We start from the raw sequence: 20740 nt of genomic DNA, 5'->3' as shown, positions 1-20740 counted from the left end.
GGACCCACCCTTTATGTATTTTTAAATTAAAATATATTTTTCTTGTTTATTTTAATTTGAAACTTTGTAAAACCATTATTTTTCACTTAGGTTGAAGATTTACAAAATAAATTATATATGGTAATATAGAAGATATAATAATATTGTAATTCTTACATTCAGTTCAGTTCAGTTCAGTCACTCAGTCGTTTCCGACTGTTTGTGACCCCATGAATCACAGCATGCCAGGCCTCCCTGTCCATCACCAACTCCCAGAGTTCACCCAAACTCATTTGCACTGAGTCAGTGATGCCATCCAGCCATCTCATCCTCTGCCGTCCCCTTCCTCCTGCCCCCAATCCCTCACAGATTCAGGGTCTTTTCCAATAAGTCAGTTCTTATATTACCAACACTTACAAACCTGTCTATAACTGTTCTATAAACAACTATGGTTTGGAAATCTTCTGTTCTCTTCCTAGCTGCCCGTTGTCTATTTAGTCTCATTCTTATTGCTCATTGCTCTCCAAGAGTTTTTAGTTGTAGTTGATAGATTATTTTCAGTGCTTTTCAGTCTTGTATCTTCATTGATACTTTCAAGTACAGGGCCTTCATAAATTTTATTTTCATAAGTCTAGCTGTTTATTTTACTATTTGCTGACCAACCTAGATAGCATATTAAAAAGCAGAGACATTACTTTGCCACGAAAGGTCCATCTAGTCAAGGCTATGGTTTTCCAGTGGTCATGTATGGATGTGACCCAGAGAGATGGTATAGGGAGGGAAGTGGGAAGGGGGTTCAGGATTGGGAACTCATGTACACCCGTGGCGGATTCATGTTGATGTATGGCAAAACCAATGCAGTATTGTAAAGTAAAATAAAAATCTTAAAAAAAAAAAAAAAAAAAAGAAGAAAGCTGAGCACCGAAGAATTGATGCTTTTGAACTGTGGTGTTGGAGAAGACTCCCGAGAGTCCCTTGGACTGCAAGGAGATCCAACCAGTTCATCCTAAAGGAGATAAGCTCTGGCTGTTTATTGGAAGGACTGATGCTAAAGCTGAAACTCCAATACTTTGGCCACCTCATGCAAAGAGTTGAATCATTGGACAAGACCCTGATGCTGGGAGAGATCGGGGGCAGGAGGAGAAAGGGATGACAGAGGATGAGATGGCTGGATGGCATCACTGACTTGATGGACATGAGTTTGAGTAAACTCCAGGAGTTGGTGATGGACAGGGAGGCCTGGCGTGCTGTGATTCATGGGGTCTCAAAAAGTTGGACACAACTGAGAGACTGAACCGAACTGAACTGTATATAAGAATAGAAGAGGTACAATTCTTCTCCAATAAAGTATTTTTGCTTTTGATGCTTGTCAAATAGCTTGTCTTAATTGAAGAATGCCTACTGCAGTCCATCAGGTTGCAAGGAGTCGGACTCAATTTAGCAACTGAATAGCAACTGAACTCAATTTAGCAACTCAATTTAACAATGGAAGATATCTGCTTCTCAAATGTAGTCTGACATTACTGTGTCTTCGCAGTGTGGGAAAGATGATAGAGTTCTTTGGAATATCTTTTGGTCCCACTTATGAGAGCTCTACACCTCCCCAAAACTACACATTTTGATACCATCACATTGTGGGTTAAGATTTCAAGAAAGGAATTTGGAGAGGCCCAAACAGTCCAGTTCACAATACTATGCTTTCACAGGTAATGTTCACTGCTATGTAAAAATGATTAATTTTCTTATTCTACAGATACTTCTAATTTATTAGAGAATCTTGCTACAAGCTGGAGCAACAAAATGAAAAATTATCCTTTTACTTCTCTCACTTATATGGTTTAACTCAATTTGCTCAATTTATCTTTACTTTCCCTTCCCTGTATTTCACTGGTCCTAAATGGCCACAGTAATGTCCTTTCTACTTTAATAAATAATTCTCTGTCATCAACTTCCAACTCAAATACCCCAATTTTGGATCAAGCAATTCTTCAGCCCTTCCACTTGAACAATAGCTCCTCATCTTATAAATGCCAGAGAAATTACCTTCAGAATAATTCATGTGGAACTGATTTTTGGGAAATGTCATATGGGCACATTTTGCTACTGTTTTGATATATAATATCCCTAACTGTTCTTTAATTTTATATAAATATTGTTTCCATAGTAGAACTGTGTGTTCTCTAATGAAAAGAGATTGGGTTTAATACTATTTTGAAGTCAAAGAGCATCCTGCCTTTTTAAAATCATTTGTTTGAAAATAATTATTGACAATGCATGTTGTGCTAAGCACTATTCTTTGATTCTTAAATCTGACACAGAAGCAAGCAGTAAATATTCTGCATTGAAAATTTTTAATGTGATTTTTTTTTGGTACTTACCACAGTTAAAATTACATGTTTAACTACACATTCATTTGTTTAACATCTAGATCCCCAAATTTTGTTAAGGCAAATGTGGGAATAGACTCTTTGGTCACTGAAATACTAGTACTTCTGCTCTATCTGGTCAGTAAGTACTAGTATCTGTTGAAAGAATTAGAAACTTAATAAACAGAAAGTGAAGTTGTCCAGTTGTATCCCACCCTTTGCAACTTCATGGACTGTAGCCTTCCAGGCTACTCCGTTCATGGGATATTCCAGGCAAGAATATGGCATGGGTTGTCATTTCCTTCTCCGGGGATCTTCCCAACTCAGTGATCGATCCCAGGTCTCCCACATTGCAGGCAGACTGCTTACTGCATGAGCTATCTCCTCAGTAAATAAAGTTGTGGGGGAAAACTAGCCACACAGAAAAATAGCAAATTAATTAAACGTATTATTAAAGTTAACGTCTTTATGGAAGAACAGTCTTTATCTGAGAGGAAAGGCATTTTCTAAATATTGCATACGCTAACAAATTTTAAAATATCATTTTAACACATTAGAAGTGGGTGGTGCTGGATGACATCCAACTGGACAAAAAGAAAATGTGACAGTCAAAACACAAAGTCAAAGACTTAAGTAAAACGATGGTTCCTATAAATAAAAGCCTAAAATATTAATTGGTCAAAAAATAAATATATTGTTTTGCTTAAATTTTAATGATATTTTATTTAAGGTTTTCTTGTACTAATTATTTTATAAGTAAAAAATACTTTTATGATTATAAAATTATCTACTAAAGGTATTTAATATTTAAATAAAGCCATCAATTTTTACTTAGCAGTGTATTTTGTGACTTTCAACTTCTTTTCATAATTACAGAAAGCTGAATAAATTAAGAATTTAGCTAAAAATCATTATTATTTACTTACATATTGATCTTAATTAGTGGATTTTTGTTTATTTTCATGTTTAGTACAAATGATACTTTATTTTGCATGCAGGTATTGTTGGCAATATAGGCCATATTGGTTTCTAAAATATTTCTTTAAAGAGAGATTTTACCTTTATTAATATACATTTGTATCATTCAATCAAATTCAATTAATACATAAAATACCATGCTAAGTAATTTCAGGGATTGAAACATATGAATAGATAAGTCCTTGTTTCTGTCATATGTACGGTATCATTTAGTAATTATGATCATTTCTGGAACATATACAATTAAGGAAAAATTGACATTTTGCAGGAAAGGGTACTAAAATGTCTTTTTAGTTTCGGAAAACATAATATCAGAGTTGAAGCCTCATGTTCAGGCCTCAGGCTAGCTTCCTTTAAGTTTAAGAAGGGTCAACAAGTACAAGAGAAAGGACATTCCAATAGGGAGTGAAAAGCAAGAACAGCCAGAGGAACGCAGGGAACTGTCAAGATCAGCTACCTTATGGGATGTCAGCACTGACGGAGGCAGGAAAGAAATGTTTAAAATGCTATGATGAATTGCTTAGTGAGATCTATACAAGTGCAGATATATGATAACATACTTTATTATTTATTTTAATGATGAAACATCTAAATATCTCATTTTATATTAAAATTACTATACCATATAATATAAATAAGTATCTCTCATTAACAAAAATGTCTTCATGAAGAAAATAAATAAATACTAGGTTAGATTCAAAAATAAAATATCCCTGGTCAAGCAATGATTAGTATTGATAAGTCATGTCTAGTTTTCCTTTTAATGACTCAAATACAGGGAGGTGGTTACGCTTTTGTTGGAAAGCAGTAGTAAGACAGAACACTGAAATAGCACGCAGCCACTATCCACTGCGTAAGAGAAACAAGCAAATAACCAGCACAACTCCACTTTCGGGGGTATACGTTATAAGTTAACAAAATTAGCATTCAGTTCAGTTCAGTCGCTCAGTCGTGTCCAACTCCTTGCGACCCCATGAATCGCAGCACGCCAGGCCTCCCTGTCCATCACCAACTCCCGGAGTTCACCCAAACCCATGTCCATCGGGTCAGTGATATCATCCAACCATCTCATCCTCTACTGTCCCCTTCTCCTACTGCCCTCAATCTTTCCCAGCATCAGGGTCTTTGCAAATGAGTCATCTCTTCACATCAGGTGGCCAAAATATTGGACTTTCACCTTCAACATCAGTCCTTCCAATGAACACCCAGGACTGATCTCCTTTAAGATGGACTGGTTGGATCTCCTTGCAGTCCAAGGGACTCTCAGGAGTCTTCTCCAACACCACAGTTCAAAAGCACCAATTCTTCGGTGCTCAGCCTTCTTCACAGTCCAACTCTCACATCCATACATGACCACTGGAAAAACCATAGCCTTGACTAGACAGACCTTTGTTGGCAAAGTAATGTCTCTGCATTAAGTATGTTAATATTTTTGTTTTACTTTTTCTCCCCATAAAGACTTGCATGTGATATAAGAATATTTTAGTATGGAAATTTACCACCTAATTTGTCAAGCTTCTATGGACCTTAATATCTTTAATGTGATAAGCTGTGTAATCTATTTTTGTCTCTAAAATGCCAAGATAATAATTCATTACTACAACCAAGTCATGTACTGACTGACATACATGGAAGATACTGCATATTTGGTTCCAATACTATAAAGTGAAAATCACAATAAAGCAAGTGACATAACATATCTGGTTTCCCAGTGCATATAAAAGTCGCAGTCTACTAAGTGTTCAATACCATCATGTATAAAAAAAACAACGTATATTCCTTAATTTAAAATATCTTACTGCTTCAAAATGGTAACTGTCATCAGAGCCATCAGTGAATCATAGTAGTAACATTAACAATCACTGATCATGGGTCACTATAGCTAATAAAAAACTTTTGAAATATTGTGAGAATTACAAAAATGTGACAGAGATATGCAGTAAGCAAATGCTTTTGAAAGAAATGATGCTGATAGATTAGATTGAAGCAAACCATCAATTTGTCAAAAAACACTAATCTGTAAAGCTCAATAAAACAAACTGCAATGAAATGAGCTTTGTCTCTACAAATAAACATACATTTATCATTACATATTTTCAAAATAAACTTCAGGTACATATACCACATTATCATGAAATTGCTATGTGATAAATTATAATTTATCTTGACACAGTTTTATGAAGGTGATGCAGGTGATCACACTTCAATTACCAATGCTGACAATAAATTCTGACATTGAAGTCAGTGGAGAATTACAACAAACAATCTGGGCAGGATTACATAAATCACCCATATCTATGAGGAAAAAAAGTTTTGGTTACTAGACTACACAAAGACCAATGACCAACTGAGGTACTCACTGAGGACAAAGAAATTATGGAATGTGTACTGAAAGAACATACTTTATAAATGCAAGTTACAACCATGTAACTAAGCAGCTGAAGAATGAGGACTGTTTTATTAAAGAATGTTTCTTCCTTATGAATATAAATATATTTATTATGAATATATATGTGTATATACAGCAAGCATTTCTGACTTCTTCCCTATTTTATCATCCCTTTGTAATCTAACACAACATTTATTACTAATAATTAAAGTAAATAATCGTATTTTTAAGTTACAGGTTATCAATAAGAAGTAACCATCACACAAGGACTTTGAATCCCCTCTTGGGAAAACTGTTAGATGGTTTTCTGTTGTTTCAGAATCCCTGTATCATGTTAGGTGAAATAGTACTTTGTTATTGTCTTTATTTGAAGTTTAAGTGTGGTTTTAAAAGACGTGCAAGGGTGCCAAGGAGACAAGAGGTAGACAGAGATGGTTACATTTTGTGTCAACTCGTGTAGGCTATGGTATCCAGTTACTTAATGCTAATGTATCTATTGCTATGAAGGTAATTTGTAGATGTGGGTAATACCTACAACCAATTGCCCATATGTAAAGGAGATTATCTACTTGTATAGGAGATTATCTACTTGTATCTGGGTGTGTGCAGGCATGCTAAGTCCTTTCAGTTGTGTCCACCTCTTTGTGACTCTATGGACTGTAGGCTACCAGGCTCCTCTGTCCATGGGATTTTCCAGGCAAGAACACTGGAGTGTGCTGCCAGGCTCTCCTCCAGAAGATCTTCTCCAACCAAGAATCAAACCCGCATCTCTTATGTCTCCTGCATTGGCAGGAGGATTCTTTACCACGGAACCACGGGGGATCCCCTTTTATTTAGGTACAATTCAGTTCAGTGAAAGTGAAGAGGAACTAAAAAGCCTCTTGATGAAAGTGAAAGAGGAGAGTGAAAAAGTTGGCTTAAAGCTCAACATTCAGAAAACGAAGATCATGGCATCTGGTCCCATCACTTCATGGCAAATAGATGGGGAAACAGTGGAAACAGTGGCAGACTTTATTTTTTTTGGCTCCAAAATCACTGCAGATGGTGACTGCAGCCATGAAATTAAAAGACACTTACTCCTTGGAAGGAAAGTTATGACCAACCTAGATAGCATATTCAAAAGCAGAGACATTACTTTGCCAACAAAGGTCCGTCTAGTCAAGGTACAGTTTTTCCAGTGGTCATGTATGGATGTGAGAGTTGGACTGTGAAGAAAACTGAGTGCCGAAGAATTTATGTTTTTGAACTGTGGTGTTGGAGAAGACTCCTGAGAGTCCCTTGGACTGCAAGGAGATCCAACCAGTCCATTCTAAAGATCAGCCCTGGGTGTTCTTTGGAAGGAATGGTACTAAAGCTGAAACTCCAGTACTTTTATCTAGGAGGTCTCATCAAATCAATGGAAGGCCTTAAGAGCAAAACCAAGGTTTCTCTGTGGAAGAAGAAAATCTGCCTCTAATACTACAGCATCAGCTCCTGCCAGGGAGCTTCTAGCCTGCTCTGGCCTGCACTATAGATTTTGGATTTGCCAGTCCTCACACTCATGTAAGCCAGGTCAAAAATACCAATTTGCTGATACTTAGATAGGCTTATTTTTGGAATCTTTCTCATAATTGTCATGTAATTTAAATGTGACCTTTTCCCCAAGTCTGTATGTTAATATATTTGCAGAATAAATTCAGAAGTGTCCTAAGTAGGATATGAAGACAGAAATAAATTACATATTGTGACCTGAATTTTCAATTTTTAATTTAATTTTGATTCTGTAGATCTACAAAAGGTCACAAATTATTATATAATCTTGTTTGCATATCTTAGAAATAGTCTATTCCTACTATAAATATTATTTATATTAACATTACTTAGTTTATAATGTACAGATTCCATGTTGCACATAATCATCTGCCAAGTTATAATTCATTATTAACATTAAAAAGCAACTTGAGAGGTCAGCTAGCTAATTTATAAAGCTTTAGGAATAAGTGGCAGAACAAAATGAGAAGTTACACTAATTCTGAAAACTCAGAAAGAAGAATATTAACAACTCTGCTTTATAATACTGAAACATGCTATTAGAATTATTCAAATGTGCCACATAGTGACAACTTATAATAAATATTAATTAAGGAATACTTAGCCATTTTGCTTATACCAGTGTGACCAGGGTAGACAATATAATGATAAATAAAATTATGAAACATCTGTGATTAACTTTGACGAAGTCATCTCTATGATGCAAATTCTAAGGTTTATAAAAACAACTTAAGAGAATGTGCATATTTAACAAATATACGTGTATATTTGTATGTTTGTGACTGGTTTCTTCTGATGCCACTTGCTCATATGTTTCCCTGAAAAAAAACCCCACTGATTTTGGGATGCCCTAGAAAGATCTATTTGCAGTGCCACCATGCCCAAAGCGTTGTAGGGCTACAGCAATTTACCTTCAAGTAATAGTCAAGAAGAGCCCAGTGAGGAAGTAGGTCCCTAATCCCTTTTAGATCCTTAAAGCAGGTTACTGGAGGGAATTGTTAGAGGATCATTAGATTATGAGAAGCTCCTATAGTCTGCTTCCAGAAGCAGTGCCTGAGCAAGGAGTCTAGGGTTCTATTCTACTAATGACAGGTAGAAGCCACCCCAGAAGGTACCTTACTCCCTCACTGGTCACAGCACCTCCCCTACTTGTGGGCACCTTTGGCATCCTGGCCAATGGTTGCTTCTCCGTGCACTCCCAACTATATTTACCATCCCTTACATACCTTTGGGTTCTTCTTACACACCAGGAGTTTCCAGGCACTCTCTTCTTACCAAAGTATGCCACAAACAGCCTTTCCATAACATTTGAAAAAGCAGCTGATAAGCTTCTGCTTCCCCTCATCTTTAGTGATCTCCTATTTCATGGGCAACACTCCTTTTCTTTCTTTAGAGAAGAAAGGAAAAAGCTAACTTTAATATTCTCTCTCTCTGTCTTTCATACTTTCTCCCCTTTTTTGGCAAAAATCCCTGAAGTTAGCTTCTGGCTAACCCTCAAATTTGATACTTTAGAAAGAGTTACAAAAATAATTTCATTTTTCTTCTTAATTTTATCAAACACTCAAGTGTTTGGTGAGTGCTGATAATTTAGCTCCAGATATCATTTGAAAGCTCTGTTTGCAAACCTAATACCTATTCTTTGTACAAAAGCTCCAGCTTTAAAGAACCAATTATTTTCAAATGCAAAAATGTAGATTGCTGTGTTTTTACATTTGGAAGCCTTTTAAAGTAACTTTGCAGAACTGAAATTTGTAACCATTACAAACTGTTACATTAAGTGTTAACTGAGAGTACTCAGCTATTGTGAACTCAGAAAAAAAAAAAGCCATCTAAATAACAAATGAAATGTCACAGATTTGTATCATACTACGTGGAGTGTTTAATTTTTGAAGATTTGCTATCATTATACATTCCACGGAAAAATAGAGGTCCTCCATTTAAATATAGCAATGCCATCCCATACATTTAAAGTTCCCTGTCATATCAGGTTTCAATTATATTCTTCTGACAGGTGAAAAATAAGCAATAAACAAGAACATTGATAAGGTCACACACCTGTTATACTGTCTTCAGTTTGAGACACTTTAATGTCATAAAGATGCTGACAAATGGAAAGGGTTTTGAAGAAAACGCAGTAGTATGATTAAGGAACTATGAAGTTAGACTTAAAATGAGAGATTAAAAGGATGAAACATGGACACTCAGCTCAATTTTGACAAAGTAGGATGAGGCAAGTTATCGGTTTAGAAAAATCTGGAAGTTATAAATGACAAAGAGGTGGCAGTGCCATTTTTGTATTCACCTGTGTGCAGACATACACGCACACATATTTTCTGAAATAATTGTGATCCTTCCTTTGGTAAGATTTTAATATAATAAGTTTTCAAAACTAAAAGGATTAAAAATGAATTTTCCATAAAAAACAGAATAATAATAGCATTTTAAAGTATTGATTTGAAATTCTAATATTAACTATAATATTAATTGCCAGTGAATCTACAGTAAAATTTTATTATGATTCATCTTAGTGTATTAAACAGAGTACAAGTTGGGCAAAAGATGTCCTGTTCTACAATTTTATATCTGTCATGAACTAGCAATGGTCCCGTAATCTCTTCCAGCCTTAGTTTCTTCATCTGTATAATAAGGACTTTGCATTGGATATCTTAAAAACTCCTCTGGTGAAATCAAATTTTTTTCAAAGTTAAATTTAAAGTTTTGACTGCTGGTGATATTTCTTCGAATTAAAAACAATGAGTGTACAAAATACTTTAAAATGTTTTTTAAAAGCTAATAAAATACAGTGACCTTGAAAGCAACAAGAAGAGAGGTCAAGAAAGACCAAAGCTTCCTCTCTTTCCCAAGTCATTAATGAAGAGATTCAACAAATAAAAATTTGATTTTAGGTGAGATGGAATTTAAGCTTGTCAACAAGTTCTATAGAGTATTTATTACAGGAATTGTTATCATTGCCTGAGAAGCCAGGGAACCCAGAAACAATAAGGAGAAGATATACATTTATTAGGTGACAAGATAATTCTGACACGTGTATTGAATCCCTTCGGTGGTGTGCTGAGGAGTACTGCATTGCCTATTGGCTTTATGAGTACACTGAGCTAATTTATGGGACCCTTAGGCTGGGAGGAGACTTCCTTTTAGAGTGAAATAAAACTGTGTGTATGGGCAGTATTTGCTCTTCTTGCTCTCTGTGTGCAGGCATACTAAGTCACTTCAATTGTGTCCAACTCTTGGGGATGCTATGGAGGATAGCCCACCAGGCTCCTCTGTCCATGGGATTCTCCAGGCAAGAACACTGGAGTGGGTTGCCATGTTCTTTTCCAAGGGATCTTTCCCATCCAGGGATCAAACCCAGGTCTAGTATCCTGCATTAGCAGACAGGTTCTTTGCCACTAGGGTCACCTGGAAAGCCCCATTTCTTGCTCTCTACTAAGGGTAGTGGTGACTTCCCAGGTGGCCCTAGTGGTAAAGAACCTGCCTGCCAATGCAGGAGTCAGAAGAGACTCGGGTTCCATCCCTGAATGGAGAAGATCCCTTGGAGGAGGAAATGGTAACCCACTCCATTCTTCTTGCCTAGAGAATCCCATGGACAGAGCAGCCTTGGGGGCTACTGTCCATAGGGTCACAGAGAGTAGGACATGACTGAAGTGACTTAGCATGCACAAGGGTAGTAAATAAGGAGAAAAATAACTATAATTATAAAAATAATGAGAAGTTCCAAGGAACTTATCTACTCATTTCCTGAATGACCACTGGTACTGTTCCCACCATGACTGAAAAATTCGCTGCTGTTTAAGTAGTTTATATTTGTCGGGCAAAATTTAAAAATCAAATCAATACATATTTAATATTGTAAGAAATATGTATAAGTACTACTAATAAAAATACTACATATAAATAATTGAAAGCGTGATTCTGAGAGAGATGGGGCGCTTTTGCAGACAAGATGGTCACGATAAGTCCTGTCTGAGATTGTGACATTAGTAATCAGAGTACTTAATAACCGGAAGTGGAAACCAGGAAATTATGTCAAATAAGAGAGAAAACTATTTTGAGCTAAAATGACTTTATGAAATTAAAAATCATATCACATTATATTTAAAACTTTAAATATAAGCAATAAAAAACAAAACGGAAATGAATTAAGGCTACAGATGTCATAAAGATAAAATGTCTCACAACAAAGCAACTATATGAAGAAACAATCTAGAACTGAAAAGAAATGCATTTGAAGGAAAAAATCCTAGAGAACTACTGTGCAAGGAGAAATTTAGAATTGATAAAATGAACAGATGCTGGGCTAAACTGAATAATTAATAGAATAAATGTAGTTTAGGCAAATAAATATTTGACTGTTAGTATTTAAGTGAATCTCTAAGATCTTTGCATTTTAAGTAGAAAAGGCATATGCTCAGATGAATTCTGGTGACATTTATGAATCAAAAGAAGAAACAGAAAATCTAATACAAGTATATGTGTATATATATTTGCGTGTATGCGTATATGTGTGTGTATATATATAGATATAGATAGAACATATATATATAACAAGAATATATGTATATATAGTAAGAACATATTACATAGAAAGTGTAGACTGTTGTGTTTTTTTCATTTTCAACACTAGAAGCTAAGAGACATCTGAACACCATTTATAGATAATCGAGGGCAAACTGATTTTGAGCTAAGAATTACATGTACCTCTTTAGAGAGGAACAAAGATAACGAGTTCAGATGTCTAATGATTCAGACAGAAGGGCTTCTATAAACTTTAGAAAACACAAAATCACTTAAAGGAAGTAAGAACAAAACGTAAAGAGAAGAAAAGACAAAAGGGAACATATAAAATAAGTAGTGATAAATATGTGATATTTATAGTTATATCTAAATGTATCATGAGAACACAATGCTTTAATATTGATACTAATTTCAGATTATTGGCTTAAAAGGAATAAAAAAGCTATCGTAATTTTTTTTAAAGTTTGGTAGCTTGATAGTAAATTTTCTTAACTATTTTTGCAAGACAATAATTCATTGGGTAAAGAAATGTACAGAGTTGGAGTGGTAGTAGTGGAAAGTCAAAATGTCTTGGTGACAAAAACATTTGTATAAATTAACTCCATGGGATTTCTTTGGAAGGAATGATGCTAAAGCTGAAACTCCAGTACTTTGGCCACCTCATGCGAAGAGTTGACTCACTGGAAAAGACCCTGATGCTGGGAGGGATTGGGGGCAGGAGGAGAAAGGGACGACAGAGGATGAGATGGCTGGCTGGCATCAGTGACTGGATGAACGTTGAGTCTGAGTGAACTCCGGGAGTTGGTGATGGGCAGGGAGGCCTGGCGTGCTGCGATTCATGGGGTCGCAAAGAGTCGGACACGACTGAGCAACTGAACTGAACTAATAATGAAGAAAATTACATATTCTTGATAGTCCCAAGACCAAGAAACAAGTCTTGATGAATTTATTTGATTACTAGAAATATATGTTATATTGTGCACTACAATGCATTCCATGAATATTTTTAACTTAATATTCTATGCTCTTTATAGTCAGTTACTGATTTGTGTTTTTTTATTTTTCTGATCCACTGATCAGCATCTTTGTCTTATTTATCTTTCAAGTAGAGCTTTAACAAGGATTTTTTAAATTTATATTTCAAGTAGATTTACTAAATCCTAAATTATTAGCTTTAATCAAATTAAAGTCTTACAATACAAATTTCCCACTTGACTTATTTTAATTTCTAATTTATTTTGCTTAATATTTATATAAACATTAATATATAATGCAATGTCATAACATATAATACTAATAAAGCTCTTTAAAATACTATAAGCTTAAACAAAAACTTAAAAGTTAATTTTTTTATCTCTAGAAAACTTGTGCTTGTGAAAATCAATTATAGCAGGTTGGAAAATAGCATATTATTACAAGTGATTTTAATGTGAACAATTGAAAGATTAGGGTAGAATTGATTTCAAATGAGATAAACTCTTTTCATGTGAATTTATAACATTTGATTTGCTCCCATTATGATAAACCTAGGAGCTCCTTTATTGCCAAGTACAGTTTTTAACTGATACAACACATTTCAACAGAATATCTGTCTAATGTGAGGAAACTAATGGTTCATCAGCAACAAAACAACTTGACTAATAGTAACTAAAGGCAGATAGAAGGAGAACATTAAAATAATTTTGTTTTGTAAAGTCACTTCTCAAACTAGGAGAGAAGAAAGCTTTACTTTTACTGGCTATGTGTAAGAATTTATTTAATGACAGTGTCTTTTATAAGAAACTTTTTTATCATTAAGCAGCACAATCTTTATGCTAGACCTAGAAGAGTAAGCTCTTAATATTCCAGATTTCTGTATTCTAAAAATTATATATTTATATAAATATAAATAAAAATAAAAATATATTTATATTAATATAAATATAAAATAAAAATATATTTATAATATATATAAAAATATATTTATTTATTTATAATAAAAATATAAATAAAATATATTTATATAAATATAAAAATATAATTATATAAATAAATATATAATTTTTAGAATACAGAAATCTGGAATATTAAGAGCTTACTCTTCTAGGTCTAGCATAAAGATTGTGCTGCTTAATGATAAAAAAGTTTCTTATAAAAGACACTGTCATTAAATAAATTCTTACACATAGCCAGTAAAAGTAAAGCTTAGAACCTAAAACAGAATGCAATGCATAAAATAAATTTTAAAAGGAGTGCTTATTGAAAAAAATAATAATAAAAAATAAAAATTATATATTTAAATAATTTTATTATCATTAGTTTAATTTTAGGTTTTAACATGTACTGAGATAACTGCATTGAAATGCCAATACTACAAAATAACAAAAATATAATTTTCTTCTCTTGTACATTTCAATTAAAATAACCTCTATGGACTACTACTTTTAAAAGTAAGGATTTTGCTTCAAATTACTATTTTAGTAGTGAACTAAGGTGAATACTAACTTCTTCGATTTCTATATATTGCAACTTCAACAATTCAAAAGCAATTATTCTCATCTCTACATCTCCATCTGAGAAGAGTAGGCTAGAGAGGTTGTTTTAACTGTAATGTACAAGAGAAGAAAATGATATTTTGTTTGTTATTTTGTAGTATGGGTATTTCAAAGCAGTTAACTCAATATGTATTGAAACCCAAAGTAAGGTAGTAATAAAATAATTTATATATTGAGTTTTTAAAACACAGATATTATTCTAAAAATTTTCCCCTACTAAGAGATAAAAATGATATTTGAATTCCCTTAGCTCTGGTATATTAAGAAGAAGGCACAGAGAGTCAACTACATCACAAAGTGTGAATTCTACACTGTAATACAGAGACAAAAAAATAGAAATGATACTGAAGATATACAAAGCTTATTCTTAGAGAACTGTAGAATTGTGGGGACAAGAAAAGATCACCCAACCACCTGGGATTCTGTACACAGACTGTAGTATCAAAGTTAGAGGCCTTTTGGATAGGTCGAAGGGAACACTGAAAACCATCAACTCCACATGTAGGCTAAGAGACTAACTAATTAGGTACTTCTGACACAACCTCCATTCTCTTTCAGTTTTAAGATTAGCCAGAGAGACCGCCCTGTCCCCAAGGAAGGACAAAGAATGCAATTTAAGGTGTTACCAATGTATAAGAAATAGGGGTAGCTTGAAGGAGAATCTGCTGTGTCCTGCGACCAGGAATCCTGGAGTAATCTGCTCAAAATGAGAGTCAACAAAGGTTTGATTTACTTTGTTTGATGTAACTGAGATTACATCCTTTATTTTTGAAAAACAAAACAAAACCATTAAGGTTGTTTTTCATCTGAATTGCCTTATTCAAAGAACCTTATGATATGTTTCATAGTGTTTATTAAAAACCACAATAAGGTTTTTCAGTAATGGTTAAATTAAAATGACAGGATAAACAGAATTAACCAAGAAAAAAACCTACATTATTATCTCATGAATTTTCATAAACATTCACATAGTCTTTATACTGTACTTTCATTAAAGTACAACACAGAAAATAAACATCTCTTATTTGAATGATTTTTACTACCTTGAAGATTTTAGACATAAAATTCTTATCAAAATTAAATGTTTAAAAATACTTGGGGAAAGTTTAACAAATATATTACATAATTTATAGGTACTGATATTTGAGAAACAGGAGCTATTTCAAAGTAATTTTCCCTGCATGTACTGCAAATATGCCAAGAATGAGATTTTTTTTTAAGACAGACAGATCATTTCCTTCAGAAATGCTCAGAGTAGAGTATCAGTAGAACAGAAGCCGTTATCAAGTGAAGAGGGGTTAAACGAGAATTCTTTCCAAGAACAGACTGATAGAAGCAGTTATAACATCAAATAGAGAATGATTCAGTGTGAGTGACGGTGGTTGTGATATGACAAGGATAAGGTGGCAACAAATGAAGTTATATGCTGAAATTCACTTTACACTTGATATTGTGGTATGTCCTCTATGTCCTTCACAGAAGATTTCATATCTGTCTCTTTATACATTTCTTTAGTCCTTCTATATTACTGTATCTGTGACTATCATTTTTGGCCAGTAAGTGACATTTCCAGCCAAAATACTAATTTCACTGGAAATTTAAAACTACATTGGATTATCTTTGCTTTTCTATTATTCTCTTCATAAATTTCCAAAAATCAGAATTGTGTTTACCAATCGGAATTATTTTTTACTCTTAAAATGTGTTACATGTTAAAATGTTTACAGCAAAGCATATTAAAAACACACACGAAAATATCAGTGTATTGTAACAACACATCTTCAATGTTCTCAATTAGAAATGCCTTATTTTTCGAGAAACAGAGCAAGTATGATTTTGATTTTAAAAGTAAGTTATGTTTGTCCATTGTTAATGAACACCTTCATTGCTTTAATATTTAATAATATTGAAGTTATAATATTGATATATAAATCATAATTTTAATTAGAGAAATAGTAGTGAGAGTTGGTATGGTATGAAAAGTTAAATAATATTTTTGTACAGAAAAATTATATATCATGATTTAAAAGAATCAAAACTGCATGTATAGAAAAGTGTGTCAAGTATACTTTAATGAATATTTAGCTTTGAAATCTGTATATCTTTTACTATTGAGAGTATCTGGATCTTCCTTCAATGATAATTAATTTTAATTTTCCAGATATGGATTTTAGCTGTTTATGATACTCAGATATTATTAGTGTTCTCCAAACTATTATTCTTAGAATAATAAAATAATTATTAAAATAATTCTTAGAATTATTTTCATTTTGAAGTGATAATTTTATTTGCCAAGTGTCTATCTTCTCACTCTCATAGCATGCTAATGACACATTATACTTTAACAGTATGTTCAAAGATGTGTATATGCATCACTTAAACATTGCAAGACATAATCAATGGAAATAAAAATGAGAGAAGTAGGCAGTAAAATTTGATTGGATTAATTATAGATGTTAAAGTGGTATATTAACAAGAAGTTAATATTTTCTATACACCTCACTTCACTGTATATTAGATTTCCATCTATCCATCTATGCATGTACTGATAAATAGAATAAATCGTTTATCATCTTACTATCATCCATCTCATATTAAAATAATTAACTTGTATTAAAAGTTAACAAATATTTTTCATGTTTAATCAAGTGTGAAGAATTAAGTGTTTGTGTCTGACTCCTCTGTCATGGAATTCTCCAGGTAAGAATACTGGCATGGGTAGCCATTCTTTTCTCTAGAGAATTTTTCTAACTCAGGGATTGAACTGTGGTCTCTTACACTGCAGGCAGATTCTTTACCATCTGAGCCTCCAGAGAAGCCCTGTAAATAATAACTAATTACTTCACAAATTTTTGTACAAAACAAATAACTATGATATAAAAAAGGTTACATTCTAAAATAATTTGATGAATACAATAAAATCCATTTAATTAATCTAAAATATGAAACTATCAATTTTTTAGGAATCCTAAAAAATCTCAGATTTTTTACTATTAATTCTTTGGAAAAATAAATTAGACAAATCCTGGCTCTTGGTCATTTTCTGCTACTGCCATTTTTCTCTTACAAAGTCATGCCCCCAAACCTAAACTATAATATGTAAGAGTTTACTGACATAACATAAACTATGGTCACAGATGTTATTTAGACATATCCAAATATGAAGTTATAATACTGATAAATAAATCATAATTTTACAAATACATCATGCCAACTATGCTTTCTAGCTACAGAAAATCATAATTTTACAAATACATCATGCCAACTATGCTTTCTAGCTACAGAAAATTTAGTTTCATGAGGAACTGAGGCAACTCTTGAGAAACAACACACTGTAATTTAACAAAAATAAGGCAAGCAAATTGTGCGCAGTGCTATTGCTGAAATCAGCAGAGATGTTCATATATACTGAGATATCTTAAATAGACTGTAATACCCGAATGAAAAAGAAAAAATGCTCAGTTGAAAGGGGATGACTCCATCTAGGAAAATGAAGCTTTGGAAGAGAACAAGGGTGACTAATGCACCCACTTAACTGACTGAGTTCACTCATAAGATATATTTATCTCTGAGATACATCCTAATGATACAAAAATTTCACATGGAAACTTGTAAATGCATAGATTTATTTATTTCCTATTACCAAATCATATAGGAAAACTTTTAATTTAAAGAAATGGAAATTGTAAAACAAGAAAAAATGGCTAAAAGCATAACATTGTTAGAATTTAGTGAAAATAGTGTGTGAAAGCTGTATTCAAAGGTCAAGTTTTAGAGCACTAGGTCTGCAAAACTAACTGTGACATTCTTCACAGTTCACTTACAGGATGGCTACTTTAGCTCCAGGCACCCTATCTTTACACAAGATTCCAAGAAGGAATGAAGTTAACAAGCAGATGATCTGGCAGGAGCTATGATTTTGGAGATATCAGAGAAGGAAATGAAACAGAGTCTGCGACAATCCCTTATGAGAGAATCACAATACAAGACAGGGGTTGTAGAACAAAGCCATGCTATCTGCAGGAGTTACACAGCTTTTGAAAAACCACCTAGTGCATGGCTGAGTTCTGGTGCACCCAAGACCTCTGATTATAGAAGACCAAGTGACGTTGGCCAGACTTACCCTTTAAGCACAGGTATGGTAGGTGTGGCAGACCAATGAGAATGTACCATGAGATAGAACTAGTATGTCTGGGTTGAGGACAAACAAAATCAGAGGAAAATGCCAGCTTCATGATCAGATGCCCCAGAGCCTGTTATCATCCACCACTGCTTTAACAGCTGCCTTCCTCCGTGTCCTGGTGGCAGTGCTTCCATAGCATAGCTATTTCCCCCCATGCTTCTCAGATGCCTGATACACAGTGTCTGCTAGTGCATTCACTTCCATCAGTACTTCACTCACATTCACCTCACATACATTTTTTATCAGTTAGACTGTGGACTGGTTCCAAGGGCTGTCTGCACTCTTCCTACCACCAATGTATCTCAATATCATTCAGACAGTCAAATTCCAGCCGTTAGCCTTAACTTATTGCTTGCCTCCTTGGACCGATGATCCTGGCATGAAGCAGTATAGTTTTTTGGTTTTTGTTTTGTTTTGTTTTTTTCTGGATGCAGATGCTGAAATGGTTTGGATTTTTGTAAGGGAGTAAGTGACACCTGTGAAAGGAAGGGAGGTGCAGTAGGATTACACAGGGGAGAAGTTAAATGCAAAGCTTCAGCCCAACAAAGCCTGGTAGGGGGTTCTAAAGAATATAGTTTATGCTAAAGTATGCTGCTTGGGCCAAAATGGATGGGTGTTTGTTTCCATACCTTCATAAATAGCCAAATACCAGCTGCCCTGGGAAAGCAACCTGAAGGAGTTAACAGCTCCAAGCTATCCATTGTCTACAATCTGAGTAGCTAGGCAGCAAGTCCTCACTGAAACGAGTTCTATGTAATTTGTTGTTGTCTACCACCAGCTCCTGTGGGCAAATGCAATTGGAAATTTTCTCTAGAAAAGTTATATAAATATGCATCTCCCCCAGGGTGATTTGTTTTTAACAAGTGACAACCAGTCCAATTTTGGCTACTTTGTTCACTTTCTGATACTTTTAAAGAGTTGAATTTCTTTGTTATGTTGTGGTTTATAATTATCATCAGGGGCATGAGTTCAATAAAAGCTACTGAATTATTTCTGAAGACAACAGAGTATATAAAATAAGTATTTAATACATATGTGTACATATATTTATATATAATTTCCATCTATGTTATCTAATTTAGTGTATTCTCTTACCATGTATTTTTTTTTTTTAAGTCTGTGAGGTTGGTAGTTATGTCATCTCTTTCACATTTTATATCCATAATTGGAGTCATTGGTTCTTTTTTAGTTAATCTAACTAAAAGTTCGTCATTTTTTAAATCTGAAGACATTTTCTAGTTTTCCTTGTGATTTCTTCTTTGACCCATTTGACCCACTGGTTACTTGGTAGTGTGCTATTTAATTCCCACATGTTCTTGTTATTGATTTATAATAATAACCACAAAAATTTCATCCTTTTAAGTACTTTGTATGATTTCAATGAATTTAAATTGATTGAGGCTTGTTTTGTGAACTAACATATGTTCTATTCCTGGAGAATGTTTCAAGCGCACTTAAGAATGTGTGGGTTCTGTTGCTGTGGGGTGGCATGTTCTGTAGAATACGTGATATAGGTCAAGTTGAATTATAGGATTGTTCAAGTCTTCTATTTCCTTTTGGAACTTCTGACTAGTACTCATAAATGATTAAAAATAGGGTATTGAACTTCCACCTATTAATTTTTTTCTTCCTTCAAATTTTGGCAGTTTTTGCTTCATTTAATTTTGGGGTTCTTTTTTATCTAGAACTCCTTTGTCTTCTTGATGGACACTTGTATCATTATAAAATGTTCTTCCTCAAAGTCTTTTTAGCTATTATTACTACTGCCATTGTAGCTTTCTTTTGATACATATTGGCATGATGTAACTTTTTTTTTTTACCTTCAACCTATTACGTCTGAATCTAAAGGATATATCATAAAGATAGCATATAATTGGATCACTTTTAAAATTCCATTGGACAAATCTTTCTCTTTTTTCCCTACACAGTTCCTTCCCCTTTCCCTCTGGTAATCACCAATTTCTTTTCTATATCTGTGAGTCTGCTTGTTTTTTTGTTTTATTCAGTAGCCTGGGGTATTTTATTCAGTACTGTGTGGTATTTTTTTAATGTAACATATAAGTGTTTGTCTCTGACATATTTCACTTAGCATAATGCCCTCCAAGTCCATCTATGTGGCAAATAGATTTCAACATTTCATTCGTTTTTATGGCTGAGTAGCATTCCATTTTATATATATATATGGCACATCTTTATCCATTCATTTGTCAATGGACATTTAGGTTGCTTTCATACCTTAATAGTT

This window comes from Capra hircus, chromosome 12 (genome assembly GCF_001704415.2).
Source record: "Capra hircus breed San Clemente chromosome 12, ASM170441v1, whole genome shotgun sequence".
NCBI classification, from domain to species: Eukaryota; Metazoa; Chordata; class Mammalia; order Artiodactyla; family Bovidae; genus Capra; species Capra hircus.
This window is presented reverse-complemented; position numbering follows the sequence as displayed.